At 35.2% G+C, this 9388-nt stretch overlaps 1 long non-coding RNA gene across 1 annotated transcript; it reads left to right on the top strand.

Moving 5' to 3' along the window:
* Positions 1-5323: 5323 nt before the first annotated feature.
* LOC127832407 (uncharacterized) lies at positions 5324-7666 on the top strand. Its single transcript, XR_008026888.1, has 4 exons — positions 5324-5416; positions 5729-5864; positions 6887-7057; positions 7439-7666. It is a non-coding gene; the product is annotated as an uncharacterized LOC127832407 (long non-coding RNA).
* The last annotated feature ends 1722 nt before the right edge of the window (positions 7667-9388 follow it).

Here is a 9388-nt window from a genome sequence, read left to right as displayed (position 1 = left end):
TCTTAAAGGTTATCCTTTTTACTGGATCTTTTCAAATATAATGTTTACTTTTATCAATATCAATCATTTAATGACAAACTTCAATACATGCCAAAATCTGTAAAAAAAAGCCCCTTTAAACTATTTGCAAAAAACAGGTTTTTAAATTTGTTTTATACATACATAAATTCCAGTTTCCCATAACATCGGAAACTAATTGCTGCTTTAGGAAGTTTTCCTGAACACAACATGTTCGACTGAATAATTTCCGCCCCTGTTGCCAGAGTAACCATATTCAGCCTCTGTGGACACGTTTGAATTGTGCCTTGAGGTGGCCTTTTATCCAATAAAATGGCCTCATTAGGTACTGTGATCATATTCTGTGCAATTATTTATTTTAGTTGGCTTGAAATGTTGTGTTTTAAAACAAAAACAAGACTTTCGTTGAAATGTAAATTTGTGGATCTGATTGAGGAACGAAATGAGGAATCTGCGACGCTCATTTTCTGGTGTGTTTTTGTTTAACCATTTTGTGTAACCATAGTTACTATAGATGGATATGTTTTTATCATTTATGAATATTTTGACTATGCTTACTGTTGATGTTTGTGTGTTAACATTGACCATAGATGTTTATGTTGTAACCATGGTAGCAATAGATGTACGTGTTGTTACGAGGTTAAACAGAGATGGAATCGTTTTTACAATAGTTGCTATAGATTTATGTAATTTCCCTGATTGCCACAATTTTGTGAACTACTTTTGTCATTATGATGTCCAATCTTCCATTCTGTCCCTACACACAGTTTTACCCTTTTACACTAGCAAAATGTCACCATTTTTTCCCACTTCACATCTAGGATTTGTTGAGCGTCTGTACACAAACCCTCGTAAGATCCTGAACCTCCACAAGCAGCCAGACACGTACATGTAGATCGGCATTGAGACGACCTGGACCATCCCCCTGCAATGCAGCGTGAAGGGTATCGTTTGTTAGGTGGTACTGCGCGGAGAATTCGCCTTAGTAGACCTGGAGATAAGGATCTGTGAATGTGTTTTCAGGGCAGGATTATTATGTTTATTGTGTTTTATGGATTTTGTTACCATTAAGTCATTAGCATGAAACAAATACAAACATTATGTATATTTTTAATGAATATCTTAGATTACTTCAATTATTAATTATTTTAATTATTGACAAAGCAAAAGCTAAAAAAAAGTACAGATTTTCACCGAAATCAGATGTTACCTCACACACATGAGCATAACAATCTTTGGGGCTTCATTGCACTCTGACTGGATGTTTACTGGGGCGTCATTGCACTCTGACTGGATATTGACTGGGGCTTCATTGCACTCTGACTGGATGTTGACTGGGGCTTCATTGCACTCTGACTGGATGATGTTGACTGGGGCTTCATTGCACAATCTGGATGATGTTGACTGGGGCTTCATTGCACACTCTGTCTGGATCATGTTGACCGCCTTGTGGATTAATGGTAAAGACAAGAAGGCGAAAGGCGCTCCAGTTGGCTGTGGCACTAACAAAACGCCAGTATCTGAGCCCACCATGAAGGGTAATTGTGGGCATTCATCTCTGCCCTGCTATCCCGAACCTGCATGAGATTAAAAGATTCAGAGACAAACAGGCCCTGACAGACTGTTCTCAGATGATGACTGGTTGTAGCAGCTTAATTCTGTGATAATTACTCATGTTAAACATATATTACATATTCATTAAGATTAGGTATTCTTTTTACTTCACACATGTGATTAAATATGCAGTGCTACTGCACCATGAGATTTAAATGCATTGATATTAAACCGCCTGCGACTTGAGAGCCTGTATTTGTATAACATAGCTTATTCCTATCAAACATACACTCATGTAACACTACCTTTGCCAAGAGAATCCCATTACACCATCCGTGCCTTCTGAACATTCCTTTTACAGGCCTATAACTCAATCAATACATAAAGAACATATCCCCATGGCAATTGATCATACACTTCTGTTTACATCATCCACATTCCTATTACATCACCCATGACTACAGAACGTACATTTCCATTACATAACGTACATACCGTTGAACATTAATTCCTTTTACCCCGCGTATGGGCATTAAATATACTTCCCTATTACACCACATATGTCCATAAAACTTACATTCCTACTACACCACGTTGGCCTTAAAACATAAATTCCTATAACACCACATATGTCAATAAAATATACATTTGCTTTGCACTACGTATAGCCCATATAACAAACAATCACATTACACAACATTCATCCATACCACATTAATTTCTATTTCACCCCATATTGTCCTAGAAAATTCGTTCATTTTACACCAAATACGGCCATTGAACTTTAATTCCTGTTACATCACAAATGGCGTAAAACATTTCTATTGTACCATACACAAACTTTGAGGATACTTTGTTATACCACCTATGGCCATATAGCACACATCCATGTAAAAATTGTATCAGCAAATACGGGATGAATCGGTCAATGAAACTTCCCGGGAAGTTTGTTACAACTCTAGGGGCAGAATTAGTGACTCAGTCTTGATGAAACTTGATGTATTCCTTAAAAATAATTACGGCAATATTTTAATCGGAGTCAAGTGTGGTCAGGTCTTCAGCAATTGGTTTCCGTCAACTCGGATGACCGCTTTGGTGTAGCTCGCACTGGCCACGCCTACTTGCAGCACACGCCTCCGGCATAAAGGCCTCTTTGATAGGATATACAATGGTAGTCTGATATGTTTGCTTGAGGAGTAAGAATGTTACTAAACTGGTAAAACCGTCAATGGTAATTCAGCCTTACATGGCTTTCCTTAAATTGTGAAATAGTGTTAAAGAACCACTACATCCACTTATCTTGTTCAACTCTTGGTGCACATGGTAACCGCAAATATATTAAAATATAACAGCAGTTTCAACATTAAAACAAGGATTACAATTTATTGCGCGGTCATACGTTACAAAAGACTACATATAACGAAATGTTGTATCTTGTGTTTGTTTGTTTTTCGTCCAAATAAAGTCAGACATAAACATACGGATTCTGACAGTGGTCAGTTTTCGTTAGTCATGTAACTCTTAATGATGACATTCATTGTAATATAAAATCACTAATTATTCAGTAATACGGTTTTGGGTGAATTAATATATGGAATGCGAAACATGTAATTAAAATTGTCGAGACCTCTACTATGTTGTACCATTTTGTTTACGTAAATTGTTCATGTCTACATGCATAGTTTGACTGCTCGTTAATTTCAATAACTCGTATCAATCCGAAAAGTCATTTAATAGTTTATAAAAGCAAAATATAGACATAATATGGACGGGAATAACTTACATTTTCTTTTTGGATAGTATATGTTGTTTGAGCATCAAACTAACTAAACATAATGGTAAGAAATGTATAGTCACGCCGCCAGACTGAGATCGGATATGATATAGTTACACCATACTGAGATTGAATGCTTTGCTTGGTATAATGTTTGCATTATCAAGGTGCTTAATATGTAATGTTTTTAAAAAAATACAGAACTTCATTGCTAATTGAGCACCCCACTGATAAAATATGATGCAAAGAACTGTTTGTATTAATGCGGCGTCAGAGGTGGGGTATGCTCTGGCTGTGACAAGATTTATAGTTTACTTTTCCTTACACTCGTATATACCATCGTTCATACACAAGATTGTTGGTATATTTTGAGTTTCGAAATTGTAATCGCATGCGCATTGATTATTTATTTATTGTATCGTTCATTGTTCTTCCTTTTTGGACATTTAGTATGATGCAGATAACATATATGATAAATTATATATTAAACTACTGAGATATTAAATTAATTTGAAGAAAAAAACATCACAGAAACGCAAAACGTCGCCCAAGTTCTTCAGGACCGATTTGAACTCATATATTCATATCTATTCTCATAAGATATTATCAAATGGTCATAAAAACACGAATCTACTTTTCTTTATATGTTGATAAACACCGATTAATATTTCCAATTATATAATATGGTGCGGTATAATAAAGTTTTTGTTAATGTTTCTTTTTATGATACGTTTTGAAATTGGAATAATCGTACATAAAATGTATGTGATACCTGTATTACAATTGGTTCAACCATTTATTTCTCAAATCTTGATCACGATAAAACGGTAAGTGCTTTTGAGCTAACGCTTTACACAGAGATAACTTATACAATTATTCATATTTGGCAAGACGCTTCATCTGCAGTTAAGAAACGCGAAAATAAATCACATAAGCAAGCTTTGTCGAAAATGTTCTATATTTAGCTTACAAAATTCGACAACACACGCTTTTAAGCAACAAAACATTGAACGAACATTTTGCACGGAACACGTTTTATATACCCAAGGCTATACTGGGTGAAATATTGTCTTTGCCCGGTCTGTTTGTTGGTTTGTTTGCGTCAAAGTTTAATTGGCCATAACTTTTGCAATATTGAAGATAGCAATTTGATACTTGGCATGCATGTGTATCTCATGGAGCTGCACATTTTGAGTGGTGAATGGTCAAGGTTATCCTTCAAGGTCAACGGTCAAATATATGGGGGGGGACATAGTGTATCACAAACACATCTTCTTTCATATAACTTTGGAAGCATTTCCATGTATATATGAATATTTGGATCATAATTAACACACGGATTGCACTTTTAAAATCGAAGAAGCATTATATATTAATGAAATTTGCTCATCTCTCTGCATGTCGTCCATCATTTTCGATTTTCAGCGTTCCAGATTTCTCAAAAAGCTTTAAATGCACTCAATGCATTATGAGTACATATCTATCGACACCATCAAGAAATGTTTTTAATGTCGATTGTAACAACTTCAATTATCCTATCATTTATTGATTAATATAAATGCATACAAGTCGATTTTTTCTTTGCATTTCATAGTTGGCAGTCTATACACACTAAAATAATGTCATACAAAGATATGCTTTCTAAATGTATTGTCGTTCTTTCCACGGCTAATCCATGAATTGGTACCTCGTAAATATATATATGAGTAAGTAGTGGGGTCGACGTAACAAAAGCTGTGTATGAAAAAGCTTTCTCGTGTGAACGACTTAATTAGTCTTGGTTACGACTTCGATGCCCGAAGCACAAGAAATTATAATAGTCGCCGTAGTGGCAGTTATATAATCGATCAACGGTTATGCATTCTGATTCCCTATTTGCTTCTCACTAGAGTACAGTTAAATTTTGTCTATATACTTAACCCGTTTAATAAATTCAATGTTATTGTTGATATGGCTCTGGATGGATGGGATTATTTTAGTTACTATGATGTTCTGCTGTAGGCCTGTTATCATCGCGTGAGATCTGAACCTTCTGAAAGAGTGTTTGATCTTGGGTGTGTGGATAAAGTTGTAAGATATAATACTGTATCTTCTAAACTATGTATACTATAGTGAACGCTTTATAAACCCGACACATACGCGTCATGTTTGCTACCAATTGTAAATGTTTAATAAATGGAGTCAAATTATATATACAACAAAAACAGATGCATGCATTTGGCTTAATCAGCCCTACACATGTCAAGGAAATTAGACCGAGGAGCAACTAGTATAGCTTAATAACCTTACGGCATATTTTACATCAAGGCATTTATTAATAATTAACAAGAAAAATCACGAAGGCGTCGATGTTAATCATGTCAATTTTGTTGTTCATACCAGTTTTGCGCCGACCACGGAATCACTATCGTAATTTTCGGGCGTTCACTGACAGTTCACAGGAAGTCTCGTGCGTCCGTCTGCCATGATTGCTGCTCGATGGACCGATGTAATGGACAACTATGCACAGATAATTCTTGTAAGGATATATTTTACATATATATATACTCGATAAGTGTCCTGGTGGTATTCCAGAAACATCTTATGTCACTTCTCAAATAATTTCCCTTAAGTCTTAAGTGAAAAATAACAATGTTTTGTATTTTTTACTAGATAAGAAATCACATGTTTGTGTTGGTCTTCCTAAAATAACATTTACATAATGATGTTATTTTGATGTTATTCTTGATGCAAAGTTATTGCAATAGGAAATGAAACACTTAAGAAAATTTCCCAATTTAATGATAAGAATATAATTTGCCTTAAGATGCTTCTGGAATACGACCCCTGTTTAACTAAGGAATACGTTGACGAGCGTGCGTTTTTACTAGTGTGTTTAAGTTTAATCTCATCCTAATATTGTATTAGTGTGTATGTGTATATGCAAGTTGATCCAGTTTGACAAAATTTAATATAACAATGCCAATATAAAGATACAATTCTTATTATTTTGCCTTCATCATGTGTTGACGACGAAAGCTTGAATTGTGCTAATATGAGTTCCTTCGTTAATATTTGGGCTGTATATTGAGAGCAAGCTTCGTGAATTGGCACATGTTAAATCTTTGAAATTACGGTAGTGTGATTATATTCATCTAAGTTTAAATATAGACTTCTATGTGTATGATGAAATCTACCATCGAGTTTACATGATCAAGCATGTAATTGTGCGACGCATTAGAACACTTATTCATGAAATACTTAACACAATTATGCATCCAGTTCGAATGGACATTTTTAAACAGAAGTAAGTGAAAAATAAAAAATTCTGACAACGCATTATTGCATTACAGTAGTAATAAGTAAATTGTTCATTTACATTTATTTATCTTTTTATATTGTTTTGACGGTAAAATATTAAACTATTACACATATATTTTATTTTATTGCAATAATTATTATGCTTTGTGTTATTAGTGTGTTCAATACAATATGGTAAATTGGCATATTTAAAGACATTTGGAGTACATCTTAATAAATAAAACGTTACCGTTCTCTCAGTGAACGGTAACTGGGCCAGTTGGTCGACATGGTCTGCATGTACAATCACTTGTGGCACCGCGACACTTACGAGAACTAGAACATGTACCAACCCACCACCTTTTAATCATGGAAACAATTGCGATGGGCCTTCCACGGAAAACAAGTCATGCACGATGGACCCATGCCTTGGTAGAGCGGCTTATAATTTGTTTTTGAGGTTGTACAGGTCTATTCAAACTTAAAAGTCGTGAAGTTCTGTTTAATTGTATACTTATTTAACCTATAGAATTAGGAAATACACATTTAAATGCGTGTATAACCTTGAACTAATACAGCCGTAATGATCTGAACTCGACTGTATTTATTACGTATTTATTTAACTGTATGCAATAGTCCATGATTTAACAATCCTCACATTCTTATCGCAAAAAAAAATTAATGCATCGGTGTGATTGTTATTACAAAAACAAGAATTAACACCAGTACCCATGAAATGAATATATCTTATTCTTTACATTCAGAAGCTTTTTCTCTGAACAAAGATCATTTGTTTAAATCATACACGTTTAGACGGTCGCTGGACATATTGGACTGAATGAAGTAGCTGCAGTATCACGTGTGGGGGTGGACGTCGTCAGCAGTGGCGAGACTGCGCTCACATGCCGGCATCATATACCGGTGGGCCCTGTTTTGGACCACGTGTGGACTTTAGCGTGTGCAATGAGAATCCGTGCGATATGAGTATATAAGGTTTTGTTTGATCAAGATGTATCTAAACAATATATAAAAAACACCACCGTCCCGGTGGTCTTAAATTTAGTCTTTAAGACTATATTTAATAATGGGTCCATACATATAAATGTAATCAACTAACTGTCTAATAAACGTTGTGTTTTACATAGTGCTAACAATAAGACCTTGAGTTTGTATATCTATCAACTACATTTGATCGTGCCTACGAAAGTTGTAATTACGATGCTCTGGTGTATATTAAACTACTGATTAATTAAATGGCACTTGATTTTAATATAGATTCTCTGTTTTATTTGAATACCAAGTCGTCATTAAACAGGATTAAATCCCCGATATTTTGTACTGACTACTCCAATGTAGTGACTTAAATCAATTATATGTGTTATGTTGTTAAGTATTGGCAATAGGTCGCTGGCTTAAGCAAAGGACTTGAGTGGAGTTTTCTTATTTCAAACGATGTTGTGAAAATCGCATAACATTGTTTTGACACATGTGATTCAACATCAAAACTGAAATCGATTAAGCCTAAAACAATTGCTTGTTTGGATTTTTTCATTACATACTCTGTTTAACCCATTTATACCTAGCGTCTAGAAAAAAGGCATTGGCAAACAGCGTAGACCCAGATGAGACGCCGCATGATGGGTTTCATCAGGGTCTGCGCTGTTTGCTTAAAGGAATTTCTCTAAGAAATATTATAAATATAGAAAAAAAATATACTAGACATCTTTAATTTTGGAAATAAATTGATCCAATTTAGAAGGATGAGAGAGTCCACTAGGCATAAATGGGTTAATAAAACCGTCAATGAATATACGCTAACATATAGTTCAGGTACGTTTCCGACACTCTAAGACATTTACACTCTCCGCTATCTCATAATTTCCGTGAACGCCGTTTTTCGTATGTAGTATTTTGTTAAATATTAAGGATGTTAGAGGCAAAAGCAGCTTTGGAAAAATCGGGAAATGTATTGAATTAACGTTATATTTTGTTTAATTTTGGAATGAGAAATAAGTATGTATTGCCCCATATATTTTTTAATTTGTCAAAAAATCTTACAGAATTATTAAATAAGTAAAGCAAACATAAGTGTGGTGACCAAACCTCCTTTCTATAAAATCAAGTCTCGACAATATTGCTGGTAAGTTATCAACATATCAGCAGTCCGCTCATGCTAATCAGTTACGACACTTTCCGCCTAAATTGGATTTTTGCTAAGAAGAGACTTCATGTTAACGAAAACGTCATAAAAGCTGAGAGTGTCGTCCCTGATTAGCCTGTGCGGATTACACAGGCTAATCTGGGACGACACTTTACGCACATGCATTAAACCCATTTTTCTCTGGACGCGACTCAATTAGTCCAAACCTATCTATTTTAGCTCGATTGCATTTAAAGAACTTACTTCTTACTTGGAACGCTCTTGAGTACTCTTCCGGGGCCTAGAACCAGTACGTGATGTCTTTGGGGGAGATCTAAAGAACGCTTACACACTGAAGATCGATCCCGTGAACTCCTGGTCGCTAGGCCGTTATGTCGGCAGCTGGCCGATTGTAGACGTCCGGCCCAGCTATGCCGTGTGTTATTGTCTAATTTACGTGCCTGTATCTCGATGGCGTTCACGATATTATTTTAAGAAGATATTTATCAGCTTTACAAACACCGCGACCAGAAATCGGCTAAACTGAAACTATGGACGCAAAACGTCCAAACACAGAATTTCACATTATAAGAACAAAGATGTAGATACAAGAATTTCTATCG

The sequence above is a fragment of the Dreissena polymorpha genome, chromosome 5 (genome assembly GCF_020536995.1).
Source record: "Dreissena polymorpha isolate Duluth1 chromosome 5, UMN_Dpol_1.0, whole genome shotgun sequence".
Taxonomy (NCBI): Eukaryota; Metazoa; Mollusca; class Bivalvia; order Myida; family Dreissenidae; genus Dreissena; species Dreissena polymorpha.
The sequence above is the reverse complement of the archived record's forward strand: the minus strand, read 5'-3'. Positions and strand labels throughout refer to the sequence as shown.